Source organism: Alexandromys fortis, unplaced genomic scaffold, assembly GCF_014885135.2.
Source record: "Alexandromys fortis isolate MF-2015 unplaced genomic scaffold, M_Fortis_MF-2015_v1.1 scaffold_32, whole genome shotgun sequence".
In the NCBI taxonomy this organism is placed as follows: Eukaryota; Metazoa; Chordata; class Mammalia; order Rodentia; family Cricetidae; genus Alexandromys; species Alexandromys fortis.
Genome location: NW_026067938.1, coordinates 2672732 through 2697159, shown reverse-complemented (window position 1 = coordinate 2697159; position 24428 = coordinate 2672732). Strand labels below are relative to the sequence as shown.

General features: G+C 35.6%; 1 pseudogene; it reads right to left on the bottom strand.

The window, feature by feature from the left end:
• Nucleotides 1-8861: 8861 nt before the first annotated feature.
• LOC126504775 (spartin-like) lies at nt 8862-11521 on the bottom strand (annotated as a pseudogene).
• Nucleotides 11522-24428: the final 12907 nt, after the last annotated feature.

Below are 24428 nucleotides of genomic sequence, written 5' to 3'. Positions count from 1 at the left end.
GAGTGAAACATCTTTTTCCCCAAATTAAGGCACTGTCTAAACAAAACAAAACTATTTAAGGCTAAAGAACGCAATAAGCTTGGAAACATGTCGCTTCCAGAATAAACGGTTCAGTGATGTGTCACATTGGTATGAGGATGTGACACCCCTGAGAAGATGACCCTTGTGCAAATAAAGAAAACGTGACTTTTCATTCTAGCTTGGGTATTCTGAAAGAAAAGAAAGACTTTTTTTTTGCTGTAATTATATGTATAAAAATACTTGTGTTTATGTGTAATATAATATTTAGAATATGGATGCTAATAAAGATTATATAGAGACATATGATATGCCTATATTATATATAATGTTTAGATATAGATACTTGTCAAGATTTACAAAATGTTATTGTGAAGCATGATTAATAAAAATTCAGTTACAGAATTTGGGTTCAACCTGAAGGTCAGAAAAGCAAAACAGTCAGTCACTGGCTCTTACCTCAATCTCTGCCCAAAATGGCAATCCTGCCTCTAGGAATCTCAGAATGAGACTTGAGTCTGAGAGCTGTTTCCTCCTATTTATGGTTCTGGAATGAAGGGCCTGCACCACTACTACCTGGTTTAAATGGCAAGCTAGTGATGAAGGGACCTAGTATCTTTCAAATGCTAAGGAAACAGCTTATCACTGAGATAAATGCCCAAAATGTTAGTAGGGATTATATAGAGGGAGTCACATGAATATCTGTAGGGAGCACTTAACTCACTGGGTTCAGCCAATCCTAGTCTGAAAAAAATTCATATTGTCTTGTCAATATAAATAATATAGTTTGTCAATCATTTAACTAAAATTTTCATTATTCTTAAATATGTAATTATATTATCTGTAATATATATTTGTAAATATTTTGTTACATTTTATATTATGAACTTTTTGTCTAGCCTACTCTCTAGAATATTAAACACACACATATATAGTATAATTGCATATTAATTCATGTAAAAACAAATATACAACTTAACCAATCATGTAAACTATAGAATTTTTGTATATATTATATGATACTGCCTTATTATTCACCAAGATTATATATAATATACAACTGACCTTAAAAATATTTAATTAAGGTCTTTAGGAATGAATTAATAGTACAATAAAATCAAATAAATGATTAAATATTTTAATAAATATTCTAAAGCAAATGAACAAATTCTCTGAAACATATAATGGATAAAAGTTTACTTTTAACATTGTTATTAAATATAATCAACCAAATGAAGATTTTGCTACCTGTTCATTTCTTTCTTGATATCTGTGATTTTTATCCTTTATGATATTTTCTCTTAGGATTGGGGAGATTTAAACTGGATATGGCTAGTCATTCTAATTTCCTTTCTGGGCCTAATATTTGGCTTTTAACATTGCTAAAGAATTATGAAACGAAGAAAGTTAATCTGAATTTAAATATATTGAAATATAAATTCAATAAAACTCAGTATTCTGGGTTTATGTAGCTTTATTTATGAACTTTCTTGTTATTTAATAATAATTAAATTAAAAATACTTATGTTTTATCTTATAATGATGCTAGTAATTGTTCTTTAGTCTATAAAATTGTGTTTGAAATGAAAGGTTTTGCAGTAATGCCTGGCATGTATATTCATAACAAAACATGTCAACAGAAGTTCTCTGTCTGGCACATTCCTTTCCTGTACTAAAAGTGCACTTCATTATGAATGGATGTTTGTTGGATCAAGTTCAGGACTGAGCTGTTTTCAAAAAATTATCTCTATTTTGGCCAGCATCCCAGGGGTATTGGCATACTCTAATGGCATTCCTATAAAGGATCTCTCCATATTTCTTTGTGATCAACAACTCAGGAATCTATTTAAATGTCTTCAATATTACTGTTATCCTTTATCTTATGGAAAGAAAGTTTACTACATTTCCCTTCATGTATCCTTTCTTTTCAACTTTAATAGACTGTTACAGACATCTTCAAGTCTATCACTTATAAATATTTTCTATCATTCATAACGTATTTTAGTGAACAAATTTATATAAATTATTTTTCAAAAATGCAAATTTAATTTTGAATGTGTGTTGAGATCATTATTCCTTACTACGATTTTGTTAAGTCACATATAATGACTTGCTATTGAATGATTGCTTGGAGTTTAGGCTTTCTCAACAAAGTTATAGTTGTTGTGTTAAAAAGTATTTTAAGTGTAGAACACCAAAAAAACAAATGTCCATCAAACATTATAGCCTGATTCACATTCTTCAAACTACGCAACTTTACAGAAGATCCTGTTATAAGTTCCTGTAACTAATAGAAGGAGCCAACCCCAGACTGTGGAAGACTGCTCAACTTTTAAGTCATGTAAAGTTACCTTGATAAAAAAAAAATAAGCTTTTGGAATCTGCCAATTGGATTTTTAAAGTTTTAGCTAAGATATCGTCATTTTCACTTTTAAAAATCCATCAGATCTGGAACATATTGTTCTATTTTAGTGACACAAAATATATTACATTGTCTAAAACTTCACAGATATTTTCTGTTCATATTTTTAAAGAAATGAATTCTCATACCCAATCTCTTGTTTTTAAATGGAGATGTACTCATCTACATAATTTGATTTACATTTTCTTCATAGGACAAAGTTATAGAATATTTCAAAATCAGGCTTCATTCTTCCTTTGTCACTTTTGTTCTGTGTATTGGACTAACTGATGTCCATAGTTATAGAATAAATACATCAACAACTTTAACAGAAGCAAAGCTGAATTTAACTTACAACAGTGAGAGGCAACCCAAGAATATCACATCATGGTCAGCATTCTTAAACAAGTTTTTTCCAACATTCAAATTCAAAAGTCATGTAGGACTGAGGATTGCAGCCTTTGAGTTTTAAGAATTCAATAATAAGCAAACAAACAATGCCCTACTTTGCCATTAAAAATTAGTCTTAAATCATTGATTTGTCTTAGATTAAACTTACAGAACAGTCTTTTCAACAGAAGAAATTATGTGCATTTGCCCTTTTTTTTTCTGGTGTTGTGAAGTAAATGATTTCCAGAACAGAGAGGTCCTGACAGGATTTTACTAAAAACTCTATTTGTACAACTAAATGTGACCTTGTATATTATAGACACCCACCCCTCAAGAAAAGGACACCATTGCTTTAATTTTGTTTCCATTCTTCACAGAGATGGATGTGAGAATTCTCTTCAGAAATTAACATAGAGGTTTTTCAAAAGAGACTACAAAAGTAGTTTTCATATGGTCTAGGAATTTCACTTTTTGGATAGTCACTTTTTGATAGTTTTTTTTTTTTTTTAGAGAGGAACTTGGAGGATTTAAGAGATGGAAAACAATGATCAAAATTACTATATAAAACATATTTTAATAACATAAAAGGAATGGGCAGAGCCAGCCACCAAACCCAATAAACCAGGCTAAGGAACAGACTACCTTGACCAGAAGTGCTGTCTCGTATACTGCTCATGGTGAACCCTATGCTCTTTAAAGGTAGTTACTCCTTTTTTCAAATTGTGTCTGGCTGCTACATAGCTGCTCCAAAAAGATTCTGGAGACTTCCAAGAAAACAAACACACTTGCCTCCTGCAGTTCTCAAAAGACTGGGCTGATACTGTACATAAAATGACTTTCTCAACTATTAAAGTTGAAGGTGTCACGCAGTGGTTATAACACACAAACACACATTAAACAAACAAACAAATGCCTGCTGTGGGATAATGCTCTTGTACACTGTAATGATCTGTCACTTGTATTGCTTTAATAATATGCTAATTTGGCAGTAGCCAGGTAGGAAGTTCAGGTGGGACAACCGGACTAGAAGAATTCTGAAAAAAAAAAAAAAAGGCAGAGATGTAATCATCCAGAAGCAGAGTAAGCAAGATGAGAATGCCTTACTGAGAAAAGGTACCAAGTCACAAGGCTAAGCATAGAGAAAAATTATGGGTTCATTAAAGTTGTAAGAGCTAGTTATCAACAAATGGTACCCAAATATTTGGCAAGAATTTCTACCTAAATCCTGAGAAAGCTTAAAAAATTTCTAGACAAATAAGAGCAGAGTCAATTGCAGTTTCCTGGTAACTGTCTTTGCTTCAGTAGATTCTGTTTGTTGGCACCAAGTAGAGGCATAGCCCCTTTAAGGGAGACTTCCTTACAATGTTAGCAGCAAAACCTTGCAGCTCATTTTAAAGGATGGACTACCAAACTCTAAAATTGTGTTTTTGAGCAGCCAGAATCAGGTTTCTTGGTTGTGGCTTGGACCTATAATCTCCACAGAGATGTGACAAGAAATTTGGCTCCTTGTTGTAAATCCACCATGAAGTTAGACTCTCAAAAACAAAACAAAACAAAACAAAACAAAACAACAACAAAAAAAAGGGCAGAGCAAGCCACCATACCTGTAGCTTTAATTTTAGCCTCATTGGTTAGCAGATCAAAGACTCATATGATCAGAAAAAGATATAGTTATAGAGTAAAGAGAGATTCGGAAAAAAAAATCATGTAAATTGTTTACAGTATATTTAAAAATAGAGTAGTTGGTTGTGGTGGTAAATGTGTCTAATCTCAGCATTTAGGAGACAGAGGCAGGCAGATTTCTGTGAGTTCTGGGCCAATCTGCTCTACAGAGTGAGTTTCAGGACAGTCAAAGATATGCAAAGAAACCCAGTCTCAAAAAAACAAAAATTAAAAACTAAAAATAAAATAGATTTTTAAAAAGCTATATAAAGATGGAAAATACACAGACAATCTGGATACTGTAAGTTATTGTGTTATATTTGAATTGTTTGACTGCTGAGGAAAAAGGAACAGCTTTTAAACAACATTTGAATACAAATGCTTCTGAATTAAACCAACCTATATATTTTGAAAATGACTTGAGTTCAAGTAAATAAATAAGCTTTTGAAAAAAAAAGTTTCTGTTTTTATTTCCACAAGAGAAGAGAGGCTAGGGATTCATTCTGGGTTAATAAAAATGAGGTTTGATGGAGGAAGACCCTCTTAAAAATATTCAATAGGAGCAGATGGCCCAGAAGATCCAAAATTTTAAAGGGATTCTGTTGAAGTTTCCTCTTAGCTCTACATCCAGAACAGGTTTAATACTACTTGATGAGGTGATCCAACTTCAAAGAATACTCCAGAGAGGACTTGACTATAAACATCAATTTTCTTTGGCTTCCCATAAGATTATTAGGACCCCCAACCAGCATAAAGTAGCATAGAAAACTATACCCACATCCCCAAAATATGGATTATGGATGTTTGTTTTTGTTTAGTGTGTTGGTTACAAGTTGCTATGGATAATGGTCAGGAAAAAAAAAAGCAAAACAAAGGAGAATAGATTTCGGGTTTGTTTTGAAAAGGAAGAAAGGGGAGGTGCTGTGGGATAAATACTCTTGTACGCTGTAATGATTTGTTCTTCATACAGGTTTAATAAAAAGTTTATTTGGTTAGTATCCAGAAGAAAAATACAAGTGGGACCACCAGACAAGAAGATTTTGAGAAGAAGAAAGGCAGAATCGCAGTCATCTTCTAGAATCAGAGCAAGCAAGACAGAAATGCCCTACTGAGAAAAGGTACTAAGCCATATGAATGAACCTAGATGAGAATTATGGATCATAGAGAAGCTAAATAAGAAGGTGAACCCAAAGAAAAAACATATAGTCATCCTCCTGGATATTAACTTTCATCAAGCGATGAAAGGAGACAGAGACAGAGTGCTACATTGGATCACCAGACTACAACCCCAAGGTCCAAATCAGGAGCAGAAGGAGAGAGAGCACGAGCAAGGAACTCAGGACCGCAAGGGATGCACCCACACACTGAGACACTGTGTTCTTTCGGGAACTCATCAAGGCCAGCTGGACTGGGTCTGAAAAAGCCTGGGATAAAATCGGACTCGCTGAACATAGTGGACAATGAGGACTGCTGAGAAGTCAAGAACAATGGCAATGGGTTTTGATCCTACTGCATGTATTGGCTTTGTGGGAGCCTAGGTTGTTTGGATGCTCACCTTACTAGACCTGGAAGGAGGCAGGAGGTCCTTGGACTTCCCACAGGGCAGGGAACCGGGTCTGCTCTTTGGGCTGATGAGAGAGGGGGAGTTGTTTGGGGAAGGGGGAAGGATATGGGAGTCGGTGGCGGGAAAGAGACAGAAATCTTTAATAAATAAATAAATTAAAAAAAGAATTATGGATTAATTTAAGTTGTAAGAGACAGTCATAAGCATGAGCAATATGTCAATCAGTTTATAATTAGCATAATTCTCTGTGTGTTTATATGGGACTGAATGGCTGTGAGACTTGGTGGTACAGAAACTTACATTTACAAGTAAATAAATATTTTTAAAAGTAACTTATATTATTCATTTATAGTCTGTCAGGATCTTGACAAGATATATTGGGTAAAGATCATTGTGTCTATGAGTGTTGGCATGCAAGATAAATCTTGCCTGCACAAAGACTCACTCACCTTATCTCCTCTTTCCAATCCCACTTCTAATTTTTATCAGAGATACTGATTTTTCATTAGCTGTTTGTGTCTTAGAATTAAGAATACTGATAAAGATCTTGTTACTTCTATCAAAACAAAGTTCTTAAGAGTAGGTAAGAAGACACAGTGATAGAGTATATGAGTGCTTGTTTTAAATCATTACCTCTCTCTCTCTCTCTCTCTCTCTCTCTCTCTCTCTCTCTCTCTCTCTCTCTCTCTCTCTCTTTTTTTTTTTTTTTTTTTTTTTTTTTTTTTTGTCTTTCTCCATTTCATTTTCTTTCCTTCTTTTTCTCTTCTCCTCTGTACAAACATATACCAAAACCCTGTAATCAGTAATAATATAATTTAGGTAGNGCCTTTCTCCATTTCATTTTCTTTCCTTCTTTTTCTCTTCTCCTCTGTACAAACATATACCAAAACCCTGTAATCAGTAATAATATAATTTAGGTAGAGTCATCAACACCTCAAAATTAATCATGTTATCCTGCTTTAAGTTTTCATTCATTTTCTTCAGTTTTGTTCTGCACAGCCACCATCATGTGTTTGTATTGATGAAGATTAGTTTTCAATACTAGTCTCCAGCAGTTTGAATATGTTCACTCTCAGCCTGTAGTATCAGAGGATATCGTGTTTCTTCTGCTCATTTGTTTCGCTCTACAAGCCTCCTCTTAAATTCCACCAGAGAGTTTGGTACTTATTCAGAAGTGCAGGGATTGCATGTGGAATCCCCATCAAAAGTCTTACTCTAGATGATAAACACTCAAAAAATGTCAGGTAATCTGCTCTTCTGCAGGTTGCCTTTTAAATGCAATAAACAGAATGTAACAGAAGATCTAAATATATAAATATAATTTTTTAACTTTTCAGTTAATAAAAACATTGCATGATAGAACAAGGTAAAATGTATCCCAATACCATATAACCATTATTAATACCATAATTGTTAAAAATGTTGAGTAACACAGTAGTCATGAAAAGAGAGATTAGACACATAAGAAAACGTTAATTTTTTATTATCAAATGTTCTACATAAGGTACTTCTTAAAATAAACTAGGTAAAATATGTCCTCATACATTTATCACTTTATAAAAAGAATTTTTTGCTTAAGAATTTTTATGTATATGTGTATGTAGATATATGTATGTATATACATATATGTATATATAATGTGCTTTTTATTAGCTTTCTTTCCTGTTTTGTTTCCTTCCATTTCTCATAAATTTATTTGTCTTCCTCTTTCAAATAAACCGATGGAAAATATTTTTATTAACAAGCGACATTTTTAAGTTCTCTATATTGTCTCTACATTTTTATTGTTGTTTGTTTTTGATAATGTAAGTACATTACAAACTATCTTTCTTCATTTTCAACTCTTCGAATCCTGTCATGTATCCTTGCCTCTTTTTCAAATCCCTGACCTATTTGCTCTTAATTGTTATTGCATATAAATTTGCATTTAAATATTCATACATATTTCTAAATAATCCACACTCATGCCTATAATGGTCCACCTGAAAGTGATTCCTTATGTATTGTACAAAAGAATCTTGCCTTTGTAGTTTATCCACAAAAATAATCATACATAATTTTTATTTGATCCCATAACAGCTTATTGAAAAAAAATAAACTCTAAAGATCTATGGATAGTATGACATATTGATTTTTCTCCCTAAATTATGAAGGTAATTAGAAATAATATTAAAATACATTTAAAATATATTTTGTTAATCTTTGGTAAAATAATATCACCTTAATTAATTGGTATTACTTTGTATGAGAACAAAATAAAAATAAACTTTTTGCTCCATGATCCTGTTCTTCCTTCTGTAGCACGATATTTTTTGGATGAGTTCCGCACACTGTTATTCGCTTCCCTGTATTTGCTCACTAGCAGTTAGGGATTCTTTGATCTCCAAGGTTGCTGTTGTATAATTGATCAAAGCTTTGAACCTGAGGAAGAGCATTAAGAGCTTGGATTCTGAAATGTCAGTCCATCCCTCTGTCTTTGAGCGTGCATGTTTGTGGACAGATAATTAAATTTATTTTAAAAAGAAGGAAACATTTGTTCAATTCAATATCATTAGAACACAACATAAAGAGGTTTCAATAGCTGATTGCAGGGGACAGTTTAGACATCCGTTTGGACACCTTAAAATACAGACTTAATGGACTTTCTTCACAATAACTATGTCATTAATTTTGTTCTTCTATTATGAAAATGAATAACAGCCAAACCTGATATATTGACATCAATCTACTAGTATAACATGAAGTCAAACTTCTTGAGGTTTTTAGGAGTTTGAACATTACGAATCATGCATATTTCATGGCAGAAGAACTCTGACAGAGGTCATTCTAAGTCCCCAGAATTTCGATGCAGCTTCTGCTTTCTACCTGCTGACAATGGTTCTGAAAGGGACAGAAAGAACTCGTGAAGCATGTGTCATCCAGGCTGCAAACACTGACTTCTAAAGAGTATGTGTGAGGACCTAGCAGTGAAAGTGAATATTGAAGAGAGTGATCTATTGCTCATGATACTGCCAAGACAACATTGATTTGATTGTCTCAACCGAGCTTAATTAAATTGTGGTATAAGGTGTTCCTGGAAGCACTGCAGTGGAAGTGAACTCTGCTGTCATGTAACTGGGAATGGTGACCCAGTTGGGTAGGACAGAAATGCAATTGCTTTTTGTAAAAAGCTTTGTTTTGACTGCAAAAATATTTGAGCCTCATTTAAGGGAAAATAAACTCACTGAGACTATAAACTGTATATTTCTAGAGGCCAGATGTAAGAATACTGATTATTTTTCTTGTGAGTGGACACATGGTCCAAACTTCTGACAGTCATTTTGTAGGAATGAATACCACTGTTACTTGTGTGGAGAATCCACGTCTGCTATCTCACACACTCCTTCTGGTAAGGCTTTGGTGTAGGTCACTCCCAGAACTCCTGTTATTCATCTTTCTTCTTTGCTCCTTTCTCCTCTTCCCCCGTCTGCTTTTCTGTTTCCTCTCACATCTGTGCTTGCACCTCCCTGGCTTTCCTTCTGAGAGCTGTTAATGATCTGGTAGTCCTCAAGGAGTGTGTGCCCCGTCTGCTTTGCCACTCTCTTCACCATGGCTTTGATGCCGATGCTGCCAATATAATAGGCAGTGAGGTCAACGCTGATAGCAGAGTCCCCCACTTTGTGTGTAGCTTCTCCTGCATTGTGCCCATACTTGTATCTGACCGTTTGTACAGTTTCTGCAGACACATTGCTGACGATGCACTTAGCCACACACTCCAAGTCCTGTCAGACAGATGAAAATCCTTGAACACTACTCTCTGCCACGACCATGGCACCATCCAGAGTGGACTTCACATCATTGTCTCTCTTAAGAGATTCTGGAACTAGTGTGCTTCCATGCTACTTGACACACGGAATGAGCTTTTTGCCAAGGCAATTTGCTACAGTGCAGACGCCATCAACCAGGAACTGGCCGACTTTTGCTGCTCCTCCTGCCTGCTTCCCTATGTAGAGGCCCCTGGTGACAACTGGACTCACTTCCACAGGTTTTTTTTTTTTTTTTTTTCTAGTTGAATGCTCACTCAGAGTTTAGAAGCTCATTTTTGGATTGCTTTGCTAGGAAATTCAGCACCTTTGACTAAACCCTGGCTCGCCCAGGAACCACCTGACAGAATGTTGTGGGCCACTTTCTAGCTCCATTCAGGTAGTTCTTTCGATTTTTATTCTGAACTTGGCTCACAGGGCACAATCTGATTCAAATTAACTTTTTTTCACTTGAAGTATTTTTAGTCTTTTTCCCACGCTTTCCTTTATGGCGTGTATCCTTGCTGCCTTGGTCTACTGAAGAATCTGAAGAACCCTACTGCCTGATATCGGTGCCAGAAGCTTCCTTCCGCGGCTCAGAGGGGTGTCTTGCTCTCCCAGGGATCTGGAATTCATCTTCTCCTTCTGCTCTATTCCAGTTTGCCTGGAGCCGAAGATCAGACATCTGCCTCAACAGATCCTCCAACAGCTCTGTCATCTTCTGGCAGCTCAGATGACAGAACGACTCCTACGAAGCACCCTGCGGCTTGTAATGGTGTCTGGAAACATGTGAGCTCCCGCGGTGCACTTCAGAACTGACGACCTATCAGGAACTTAGATGTACAACCAGTCACACACCTGGAGAAACCCAGGAGGACTGTTCAGAACCGTATCCAGAGAATTATGCAAGAATTTCACGATGCGCAGGTACCCAGGGTGTGATGGAGCTCTAACCTCTCCCGCAGGGTTTACAAAAATCATCTGCATTCTGTTTGGTATCAAAATCAGCTCGTCTGCATTGAGCCCCAAGGTCTCTAGAGGGGGAGACTGGGAAAAGTTCCAATAGAAGTCTTCTTGCACTGACTAGAATTCCCCGGAGTTTGTTCCATAGGAAACTGTGTAGTGACCCTCAGCAGCCTGGGGGTTGTAGGCTGGGGTGCTTCAGCAGGACAGCTGGGCGAAGGTAAGGGCCCAGCAGAAGGTGCAGCACCTGGCCTGGCACCTGTAGTACCTGCCCCAGAGATGCTCCCTCCCATCTACTTCAACAAACTGGGGGAGCTGAACTAACGGAATCTGTCTCTGGGGACTTCTTGCAGGTATCTTTCGGAGGGAACTCTGGGTATCATTGGGCACATCCTGAAGGTCATTCCGTAGAGATGTGACAAAGCCCTTGTCTAAGATCTCTAGCCTGGTGCAGACATTCTGAAATATTTCTTTCATCTTCTGTTGCATATGTCTGGCAGACTCCCATGCAGGGCCTAGGGACCCCGGCTCTTCTTCCACGCACTGATGCCCCTAAGCAGGTGTCCTATTCCTTGCTTATAGTAGTAGTTCTTTGCGTCTTCTGCTCTAGCTCATCCGTGTTCAGTCAGCCCTTTATCCGTGTTCAGTCAGCCCTTTACTGATAAACAAATAGGCCTTCTCGTATGCTTCTTTGATGATCTTAATTTCAGCAGGTTCTCCATTTTCCAGCTCTCACTCCATATTTTACAGAATAAATACAAGTCTTGCCGTAGCTTCCTTGTCCAGGAGGATTACACTGCGGTCCACAAAATTAATTTTTATTTTCCAGGAACCACTTCCAGAAGGCTCAAGGGATGCCAGCGGTCTCCTCCGAGCCTAGAGCCCACTTAGAGCATGCAAGCACAGGCCTGACACCCTCCGGCCCCAGCCAGGCCCTGCAATAGCTTTTTATTTCCTTTTGTTCAACGATTGCCTTAACATTACCCTGTATATCAATGAATTCTACTCAACTAAGTTCTCAGCAGAATTCTGGATTAAATCAATATTTTCAAGGTACAAAGAACCAATTACTAAGCTACAACAGGGTTTAATACAAAAATAATTTTTGGCGAAAGTATATTAATTTCCCTATTCATATAGATATCAAAAGAAAATAGAGTAAATGTTCTCTTTTAATGGGAAATATATTGACATGAGAAATCATTACAATTTCTCTCAGAAAATAATACTCTATTTCCTACTCTTTACTTCCAGGGATCATGCTAAAGTACCATATATATATGATAAACTGGATAATTTAGTTTGACCCATTGAAAGGAGAACTTTTTTTTTTTTATAAAACACGCCACTTTTAGAAGAAGAAACTTTAAAACTTAGCTTTGTTCTTTTCTAGGAGGTCCTTCTGTCTATATGTTGCTTTTATTGGTTAATGAATAAAGAAACTGGCTTGGCCTATAGCATGGGAGGAGAAAGACTGAGTTAGAAAGAAGCCATGGAGGCACCAGAGACAGATGCTGGGAGCTTTGCCTGGTAAGCCACATCCAGGTGGCGCTATACAGATTAATAGAAATGGGTTAAGTTAATAAGAGATAGCCAATAAGAAGCTAGAAATAGGTACAGTAGGATCAAAAACCCATTGCCATTGTTCTTGAGGTTTCAGTAGTCCTCATTGTCCACTATGTTCAGCGAGACCGGTTTTAACCCTGGCTTTTTCAGACCCAGGCCAGCTGGTCTTGGTGAGTTCCCGATAGAACATCCTCTTTGTCTCAGTGTTTGGGTGCACCCCTCGCGGTCCTGAGTTCCTTGCTCGTGCTCTCTCTCCTTCTGCTCCTGATTTGGACCTTGAGATTTCAGTCCGGTGCTCCATTGTGGGTCTCTGTCTCTGTCTCCTTTCATCGCCTGATGAAGGTTAATATTCGTGGGAGACTAGGCAGTTTCGTGGATGCTCACCTTACTAGACCTGGATGGAGGTGGATGGTCCTTGGTCTTCCCACAGGGCAGGGAACCCTGATTGCTCTTTGGGATGACAAGGGAGGGGGACTTGATTGGGGGTGGGGGAGGGAAAGGGGAGGCGGAGGTGGGGAAGAGACAGAAATCTTTAATAAATAAATAAATTTTAAAAAAAAAAGAAAAAAAGAAGCTAGAAATAATGGAACAAACAGTGATTTAATTAATACAGTTTCTTTGTGAATATTTTGGGTCTAAGCTAGCCAGGCGATTGGGAATTAACAAGAGGGCCTCCTCCAACATTGATCATTAGGAGCTTTTGAAGGATAAATAAAAGTAATATATTGTAAAGTGGGACAAACTCAGGTTTCATTTCCAAAAAAAAAAAAAAAGTTTTTTTTTGAATACACATTTTTGAACTGATATTTTCTCTGTGATGTTCTCTCTTTCTCTGTTCCCCTTCCCTCTCTCTTTCTCTCTTGCTATTCCCCTTTCTCTCCCTAGGAGTCAATCTATTCAGCGTTTCCATAATTTATTATTTTCCATCACAATGGATTTCACTTACTTTCTATAGTATTTGTTGTGGCTCAAGAAGAGTTTAGAAATATAAACACAATCTAAATAATAATTAGGTACTATTTTGAATGCCATTTAATTCATTTACAGAACAATTTGGATGTCAACATTCATTATGTCTTCTTATTCAAGGGTGACACCTTGTTATTCTCCAATGTAAAGATCCTTTATGAAACCAAAACGAATCTCTAACATGCGAATAGCTAACTCCTTCTACATATTTTCTAAACCTTTTCAGTAACTCCTATCACATTGATGATGCATGTGGCAGAGGAATTTCTAAAAAAATATATATATTGGTTATAAAGATATGTTATTTCAGTGATTTACACATCGCACTGCATGGTAAGCAGTACTTCTAATGACCAATTTCATGTATCCTACCTTTTGTATTGATAGAAAAAAAGGTTTTCTATTTCTCTGTCTTTGAAACATTTATTATCTATAATTGGGAGACAAATTTACCTTTCCAGTCTTGCATTTTATAACTCCTTATCATTTCTCAGCTTTAACAACACTTGTTTAAAATAGTTTTTGATGAATATGCATAGAATTATGGTACAGTTTTATTTTAACTTTGTTGTGATTTGCCTTTAGGTAAAATGTGAAGGAGGCATGGAAGCCGCAGGATATTGTTTTTCTCTCAACACACAAAGACATACACTCTTCAACCTGTGCATATATGTAACCTTGTATAACCATAAACCATTAGGATTAATGAACAAATGAAAATGATAATTCTGTGGGTGTATTCCATTTTATAAATATATATTTTATAAGATAACCTTTGAAGGTGTTTATATGAAGAAAAATAGTGTAATTAAAATTCACATGTACAAAAGTTACAAAATTAGAATAATAAAGGATTTTATTTTATATCTGTGTGAATCTATATACATTATTTACTGTATATAAAACATTTTATTAAAATATACATATTATTAAATATGAAACTCTAAAACTATTATTATCAAGAAATTAATTTTTTGAGATTGCATTCAAATCTTTAGCTCATCGTTGTTTATATTGTATGGCAACAGGTGGAATCCCATATTTTTTAAAGAAATGGTTTGGCAAAGGTAAGGGTTCAATCCAATTCGTTGACATTTTGCATTATCACTAAACAAGCTGTCATTTTTGTAGTTCCTTTTGCCTATATAGCATACAGTTGTATTGAGTATCTTGGGTTTGTGTGTTTTTGACCTGACAATAATTTATTTACTTTTTTCTTTTTTTTTTTTTTGAGACATGTGAAGGTTGAATTTGCCTACCTTATATAGCTAGACATGAATAGAATAAAAAAAAAAAAGAAAACATGGCATTTTGTAAGGTTTTATCCCATTAAATGTCTCAGTTTCTCCTGTTGTTTTAAACTGGGCATCACTTACTAAGCACAAGTTCTCTAAGCAAGCATGCCAAAGTATTCTGTGTGTGCCAATCACAGTGGTGAGCACTCAGGATACAAAGTCAAATAAAATGCCTACCCCTCTTGAGAAGACAAAATTGCTACAGATATAAATAAAAGAAGTCAATGGCTAGATTTCAGTGAAGTATGTGACTGGTTGTTGAATGTGACAACTGAGAAAATTATTTACCTCATTTTTTCTACTCTGATAGTTAAAGTTTTCCTAAAAATCATCAAAGAAATGGCTTTCCATGATATTTTTAACTCTGGCTGAAGTAAACATTAAACCCCACCTGTCCCATGACAACTGATTTTAAGCTAGAGTAGTGGGTCACTTGGGGAAACAGAGTGATAAGTGTTGATAGGAACGAAGAATGTGAAGATTCCATTTCCCAACATAGAAAACTAGACAGGGGACAGAAGTGCAGAGGAACAACACAGCAAGGATGTCCAAAGCAGGGGAGGATTGCACATTTGAAATCTCTAGATACATATGCCAGTTACTCTGGCTTAGATATCTTGTTGTTCTTTGAGCTTGAATGAGAATATTCATTACTGTAGGGGCAAAGAGAATAGGATCCTGTTTATGCATATAGCTGAAGAACTATTTACACAATTTTCTAGCTGGTGCTGGAAAGAGCTGTGACCCTTCTTAGCAGCTGTATGAGGGTCTTTATTAGTTCATCGTCCAGCTAGTAGCTCATCAATCTCTGGGGTGAGCAAATTTGACATTAACAGAGGTGGGTTGCCAGCCATCCACTGTCCAAAGAGAAACCTTGTGTTGTCAGTGTTCCTCTATAATAAAAGCAATTATTTCCCTCTAGAGCGCAAAGTGTCTGATGGACTAAGACAAAGAGTAAAAACTTATGTATCTCAGTCTAAAGACAGGAAAGAAAAGAGAAAATGAGTCTCTTCTAGTTTTTTAAATGGTAAATCCAGAATAGACATCTTTCTTGATGTGTGATAATTGGACCGCACAAGGCTGTAAATAAATTTCTATTAGTATAACTTTGACAACTTTCTAATATAAGATAAGCAAACATAACAAAGTTCAGAAATAAAGGAAGATTTGGAATCTTTATTTCAAAACTAAATGAAAAAAATTACTTTGATTCATCACCTTCTAAAGTAGGTATTGTTGGACTCTGGTCATGGTGACTCATGTTTGTGAGCTCAGTACATGGGCGGCTGTGGGAGACAGCTTCAACCTCAGATTAGTGTGTTCTAGAGCAACTCAACAAAAAGCAGATATTTAAAAAAAATAAAACAACAAAAAGTGGATGTCATTAATCAGAAGATAGATTTTCTTTGCTACTAAGTTCAATTTTGACAATAAAGTTTTAGAGACAGTTCATTTTCAATGAAAATATTTTCCAATAAGAGATACTTAGAAATCCATTTGTGAGTAGCTGGGCAGAGGTGGTACATGCCCTAAATCCCAGCATTCAGGAGACAGAGGCAGGCAGATCTCTGTGTGTTTGATGCTGGCTTGGTCTACAAGAGCTAGTTCTAGGACAGTCTTCAAAACTATAGAGAGATCCTGAGAGACCCTGTCTTGATGAAAACCAAACAAAAGAAAGGAAGAAAGAAAGAAAGAAAGAAAGAAAGAAAGAAAGAAAGAAAGAAAGAAAGAAAGAAAAAAGTCCATTAGAGAGTCAAAGAAAATTCCATTAAATCTTCATCATCAATTCAGATTTTACTAATTTTGTTTCCTTCTCAGATGATGTACAGTCTTAAACATCAAAATAAAAATTTTCATGTGGACACAAATGAACTTAAGAACCACACCAAGTAAGAGTTAGTAAACTGCATCATAAGTAGAGAATTTTTCTATAATACCCCATATTTTCCTTAACAGCGATTCCTTCAAAAACTTTTAAATCTATTATATGAATGAGGAAGAAAGCAAACATACAAATTCTCTGCATCCAAACAATTCATAAGGTCTGAAGTTTTCTCTCTAGCTTTCCTTTTGTTTATTTGGATTAATACTGACCTGGTATATTTGATATTTGATTTTATTCAAAAATTCATTTGCATATGAATTTTAAATGATGGCCTTAATGATGAGTTCATAATTTATTGCTTTCTCACTATGTACATAACCATAATAGACAACATGTGATTTTATCTTCCAAATATCCACAAAATCCTGTAAGGCATTTATCCCCCTTTAATTTTAGAGAGCATTGAGATTCTTGCAACCTAGGACTCAAGTTACCCTTATGGCAATAAGTGATCATCTAAGCATGCCAAGTTTCACTTCCAGAGAAAGAACTTCATGTTATTATGCACAAAATTCCCCTGGGTGATTGGTGACCTTGACAAAACAGATACTAATAAGTCCATTTTGGATGAAGAAATCAAGGAGAAGTTTAAATTTTCTCTTTTAACAATGTAGGAACTCAGGACCGCGAGGGGTGCACCCACATACTGAGACAATGGGGATGTTCTTTCGGGAACTCACCAAGGCCAGCTGGACTGGTTCTGAAAAAGCATGGGATAAAATCGGACTCGCTGAACATAGCAGACAATGTGGACTGCTAAGAAGTCAAGAACAATGGCACTGGGTTTTGATCCTACTGCACACACTGGCTTTGTGGGAGCCTAGGCTGTTTGGATGTTCACCTTCCTAGACCTGGATGGAGGGGGGAGAACCTTGGACTCCCCACAGGGCAGGGAACCCTGACTGCTTTTCAGGCTGATGAGAGAGGGCTAGTTGAGTGGGGGAGGGGGAAGGATATGGGAGTTGGCGGCAGGAAGGAGACAGAAATCTTTAATAAATAATTAAATAATAAAAAGTCCAATTAACTTAAAAAAAAAGCAAGGTATTGACTGAGATTTAAATTGTTTCATGATTATATAAATATATATCCTTGCTACATGCACTTATATATATAACAAACAATAAATAAATTTCGATAAATATATTTAATATTCAGTAAATATTGAATATATTGAATATTCAATAAATATTTTGCAGTCAAATTTTTATCAAACTATACAAAATTTCTTTCCTTTTATTTTTCTCCTTTTCTTACTATGTTACTAAAGGAACAAGAATCTTTTGTGTAGCTTTGTTCAAACACAGCTGGTTCATTTAAAACTTGTAATTAGTGGTATCCTTTATAACTGTGGGACAGCCAGCATGATCACAATTCTACTCTTCTAACACACAGCATTCTAAGCTATTATTTTTCTCCTATTCTGTTTCACAGAAGTAGAGGAAAGATACATGAAGTACATGATCACTTATTGTCTTTGTGATTCCCAAGCAGCTTTGGTGGAAAAAGTACTGATTTACAGATTTCAAAATATAAATACTGAAGTAGGCATGTAGGCATTTTATGTTATAATTAGGTGTTTATTAAAATAAAATATAAGCATGGCAATTTTATTAAGAGTTATGACTTTGATAAATATAATATAATACAAAATAATTATTTTTAAAACATCCTCTACTCTCTTTTTGCTCAGAAAAGGTCAGGCCTCCCAAGGGAGTCAACACAACATGGCATATCAAGTTGTGGTAGTATTGACAGAGGTTCTGTCCAACCCAGTTCCAAAGAAACACACAGAGACCTACATTAATTATAAATTGGTTAGCCTATTAACTTAGGCTTTCTTATTAACTTTTGTAACTTACATTAACCCATAATTCTTGTCTGTGTTAGCCACATGCTCTTGGTACCTTTTATCAGTGAGGCATTCTCATCTTTCTTTCCCTGTGTCTGGGTTACAACTGCAGACTGACATAGTTTCCTCCTCCCAGTTTCCTCCTTCCTGTTCTGGTTGCCCTGCCTATACTTCCTGTCTGTCTACTGGCTAATCATCATTTTATTAAAGCAGTACAGTGAAAAATATTTATAGGGGAGAAGACCATAGTCCTATAGCAGTGGTAGGACAAAGCTCTTCTTAATGTATTTGCATCATATGAATAATAATGCCAGTGGGAAATAATGACACATTTAGGGTTGGACTAATAGAATAGTCTGAATCTTCAAACTTTATGCAATAAAATTCCGAAATAAATTATATACTCTGCTGTTCACAAAAGAGAAATTGAAAATTGAAGCACTTAAGTAATCTTTCATAAAATTTTGAATAGAAAATCACTAATCTTCAAGTACCTTTTCATAGATTTTTCCACTGAACTAATGATATGATAAAATAGAAGAGATGTTTATTTCCTTACTTTGGAAAACCCAATGCAACCAGCATCTTAGAAGGTACGATCCTTTAAATGGTTAAATAAATGCACTTGACTTTATTAGAGTCTAAGAAGTTTTGGTGGGTTCATGTGATATCTGTTTGGTTCACAGTTAATGATTATATTCAAGCGTATGTTAGGTAATAAGTAGTGATTAATGAATATATGGAGCTGGAGTGACTGCTCAGTGGTTCAGCATACTTGTTGCTCTTGTAGGGGACCTGAACTCATTCCCAGCATCCTCATGACAACTCACAACCATGCTCAAAGTCCAGTTCTAGAGGACCCAATGCCTTCCCCTGTCCTCCACAGTCACCAGAAGCACTTGTGTTGCAAATACTTATGTGCAAGTAAAATATTCATACACATAAAATAAAATAAATAGGTCTACAAAAATTAAACTGTGCTTCTCTTGCGGTGACATAAACAGTATGAGTGACAGTGTAAACTGTGAAGGCATTTTCATAAGGAGTTACATAGTCCTAGTAGAAACTTCATGTTGTGTTGTGAGAAATCCCTCATTAGCATCCTTCAGGAGGCCAAAAGGTCCCAGAATCCCTGAAACCAGAGTAAGAGATTGTCGTTACTTATATGCTGGATGCTGGAAATATACTCAAACCTTCCTGACCAAAATTCATATTATATCAGTTATCTCTGATTTTTATCACCACTGTACACATATATGATCAGTTGTATTTGTTCAGATTATTACAGGCAATTGTGTGCTGACTTGTTTTGCCAAATATTAGGGCACATATTGTTGTGAGCATGATCATTTAGATCTGCTTAATATGTAAGTCAATGAATTAAAGATTACATTTAAATCAATAAACACTGGACAAGGCAAATAATCTTCTATAACCTAGGAGTGATTTTTTCCAATAAAAGAAATGCCTTACAAACAAAGAAAAGGACTTTAACAAATGCAAAGAATTCTGACTCCTGGTTTACGAAAGTCAAAGCAGCAACTTCAAATACTGCAGGTTCCAGTCTTGCTACCTTCTTCCCAGATTTGAGAACATCAGACATTCCATTCCTCAAATTTTTCAAAGAAGGCGTAGCCTAATGGATAAGGCATCTGACTTAGGATCAGAAGATTGCAGGTTCAAGTCCTGCTGCGGTCGGGGGGAGGGGGTTGTGCTTGTTTCACTGAACATAGCGAACAATGAGGACTACTGAGACCTCAAGAACAATGGCAATGGGTTTTTGATCCTACTGCACCTATTGGTTTTGTGGGAGCCTAGGCAGTTTGGATGCTCACCTTACTAGACCTGGATGGAGGTGGGTGGTCCTTGGACTTCCCATGAGGGAGGGGGACTAGACTGGGGGAGAGGGAGGGAAAGGGGAGGCGGCGGTGGGGAAGAGACAGAAATCTTTAATAAATAAATAAATAAAATACTTTGACAAAAAAAAATTTTCAAAGAATTTTCACAATCAATCTCTCTCTGTCCCTGTCTATTTCTCCCTCTTTAAACACAAATATATATCTGTATGTATCCCTCTCGGCATATATAAAAATGCACAAACATATCCGTACTTATATAATGGCATGCATAGTTGGTTCTGTTTCTGTGGAAAACCCTAATTACCACAGTTCTCTTGATTTCATCATGTGATGGCTTTGTTTCCAATCTGTTATATCTTCTAATAAGAGTCTTTGTATTAAAGGTTCAGCAAAATAAACTAAATGAGACTTGTGGCTATCTTCCAAAAGTGGACAGCTACAGTACTGCAGTTCCTTTCTGGGAAGTTCTTTAAAGATATTGATGAAGAGACGTTCTTTTATTTGGCCAAACCTTGGGCAATGTGCCTAGATATAGATTTTACTTGGAAGGGAAAACAGCTAGATAAGCAATTATGTGCCAATTCATGAACTACAGCCTGTTATTTAACTTACCACAAGAGATTTGAAAGGAACATGACTGCAGAATCAGTAACTAGGAATTCTGGAGAGAAGTATGTGGACTCAGATGTTTGAAAGGGTGAAAATTGGGAAGATATTTGTGTTCTGTGTGGTTGCTCGTCCAATAAATAAATAAATAAATAAATAAATAAATAAATAAATAGGACTTTATTAGAGAACCATTTCATGAAAATTAGAAAGCATAGCATGCGCTGTAGTTATGATCTGATAGATTATTTCCCATTCACTCTACCATCACTCAACAGGGTCATAAAGGAAGTAGCTACCATTGATTCAGAGCTGTGGCATGGGGTTATTTGCTAGATTTCCCTCACCAAAGCTCAGCACACCTAACATTGACAATTGATGGGTTCTGTCACATAGAAAAGGGTCTCCATACTGGCCCACCAGTACAGAATGACACTCAAGACACGGAGGTAAATAATGGGTCTGTACTTATGACACCAGACACAAGTTTGATAAGGCAGCTACATTGTGGTCTGGTGATTACATTAAAACATTTTCATTGTAATTGAGGAAGTGTTTTGGTCTTATCGATATAGCCCCTTTTTTGGGATGTAATTTTGCTTTGTTGTACATAATGCTCCTACCCAAACTGTCATCTGAGAACTTACTGATTGACTTCTCTATGGCAAATGGTAAATTACTTAACATTTCTTCTAGCTAAGGAAATTACACCATAGCAAAGGAAGGGCAGTATGTTATTGCTGTTTCCAGGTCTGGTCATATTCTCCACTATTGACAGCTTAATAGTCCAATGGGCTGGCCTACTAAAGATTCAATTACAGTGTCACCAAGGTGAAACGCCTTGGAGAGCAGGTCAAAGTTTTTTAGAAATATTCACAAAATCTGTGTCCAAGGTAGCCAAATGTCACATATGTAGGAAATCAGTAAATGTGAAGATGTGTGGCAGAAAATCCCTATTAACAATACCTACCTATGTCCTCAGCAAACATGTCCTTCCTTAATGCATGTTATTGAGATATGTTTGACTCTGTTTGATTACTAAAGAAAAAGTATATCCAACGGTAAAGATACAGATAATAATGTGCACTGTGGTATAAGATGGCTTTTGAGGTGTAGTGCTTGTTAGGGCAGGGAGGGCTTACTGTTTCATTAACCTTCAATGTAAAAGACCGTTTTTTAAAAACGAATTAACACTGAAGATCAGTATACTGACAGAGACAAAGTTTGACTTGAATAAATTTTCTACTCCTGATTGTCCCTGTCAGTGTACATATTACATACATGTTTGTGTTTTTAACCTCAGATATATAGGCATGCACAGCACACAAGTGTATAAGGCAAGTGTGTGTAGGCCAGTGATTGATGTTGGGGATCTTTTATCATTATTTCTTTACCTTCATTTTTATAACAGATTTGTTATTGACTCTTGAGATTTAGGGTCACTGACAGACCACAAAGCCCCAAAGATCTTCCTGCCTCTATCTCCCTAACAGTTACAATGCAGGCACTTGCTGCTATGCCTGGCTTTAATGTAGGATATGAACTCAGTTCTTTATACCTATAAATGCTATACATGAATTATCTTGCTACACCCATGATGTGAATCTTTAATAAGAAATAATAAAATTTTATCATATTTCTGTTAATAGAGAGAACACACAGGTTACTCCTGTAATCTCTCTATGTATCTACTTAGCTATCCGTCACCTATCTATCATCTATCTAAATCTCTATCTAGCATCCATCGTGTATCTCTCCTCTCCTTTCTTTCTCCTCTCTCTCTCTCTCTCTCTCTCTCTCTCTCTCTCTCTCTCTCTCACCTATCTACCTATCCATTTCTTAATCACCACTGCCCCCCCCACCCATCTACCTACCTACATACATATATACTATTCTACCTGTTTATGTATTAAGAGATTTTAAGAATGCAGTCTGAAATATTTAGGGTAGGCCAACCAACTAGGAGTTCCAGTAGTGAATACTGTGGTTCCATATCAGAAGAAATTATAGAGGAAAAATTATTTCTGCTTCTAGAAAATCCACTACATGTTTTAGACATCTTCAAATAGTTGGATGTGGGAAACACATATTTTAGAATGGTATCAGGTTTATTGAAAGGCTGTTTTCTATTGTGATGACATTTCAAAAAAGAACACGCCTTCACATTAAATTCCAAACTGGTATTTTAAAACAAACAAACAAAGCAACCAAATAACATAGTCTAGACAAAGTGTGAAGTGAGATTAACCACAAATAGGGTATATCTTCAACCTATGAGATCTCATGCTGTGAATTAATTTCCAAATTCATATAGCCAATTAAACATAAAATTATATTTAAAATGCTCTTATACAAAATTAAGTCTTGAGAATCTGTTTACAAACAGCATTTTTTCTAGCTATTTTGAATCATTACTTGTGAGTGCTAAATTCATATTGACTTATTTCTTTTCAGTTTTCTTTTAATTTGTATATGGACCTTGGAACATCTAAGTCTCTGCTTGGTAATTGGCAAGTGTGGAATCTTCAGCTCCACAGTGGAGAATAGAAGCTTCTGCTCTGATTCTGGCAGGTTAATGAACACATAATGATAAACAAAAACAACTAGGGGTAAAATACTGTATTCTGAAAGGCTATATGGATTAAGAATTATAGAACAAACCATGAAATAAATGATTATGCCTTGGTATGTCTGTTAAGAAAAGAAAGTATTTTCTGCCTGTGCCTATGTTAACTGATTTAACAAAACAAGTTTTCATTTGAAAAACATTAGAAAATTCAACTTTAAGCAACACATTGATTTATTTTTAGATTGTGTTGCTTAAAAACAATTTATGCACATGCATCATTCTATCCTTTTAAATTAACTATAGATTTTCTTAGTATAATTTTTTGGCATTTAGGCATTTTTCATTTAAATATAAACTTTTATTTGATTGTTATTATTTACACTGTGATAAATAATTTCAGCTTTATAAGCTAACAGATAGCATACACATATATCTAAACACACACACAGTTCATATTGGATTGTACAATTGGCTTTACTTTTGACTCATAAATTTTTCATCATCATGTCTTTTCCAAAGTGGTCTTTGAAGGTACTGTACTGTGATTAGCTAAGTTGAAGTATTATGGTAGTAGGAATGATTTTTTTTCCTGTCTCATAAAGTTGATAAAGAAAGCTTTAAAGGTGTGGTTTTCTATTCTAAAAGTGTGCTTTGACCCAAAGACACTCGGCATATCTTTTATCCTGACATCCTCCCTCACAAGTCGGCAAACTTTGTTTTACTTATTCCTATTATATGTAATAAAAAACATTCTAAAAATAATTACAGTTAAATAATCAAAATAATGTTTGACAATTATTTAAAAATCTAATAATAATTCATGCTTGGAAGCTTTTCTAAATATAAACAAAGGGGTTGAAAAATATTAAACCCAATAAATGTAACTGTTTGTCACCATAAAATGAAATTCTGATTAAATCACCAGGACACACATGGTAGGGAGAGAACCATCTTCAGTAAGTTGTCCTCTGCCTTCTCTTGAGAGATGTTCCTTGATGATAGTACACCCATGTATGTGGCTGCATTTGTTTGTTGTGTGTGATAAAATCA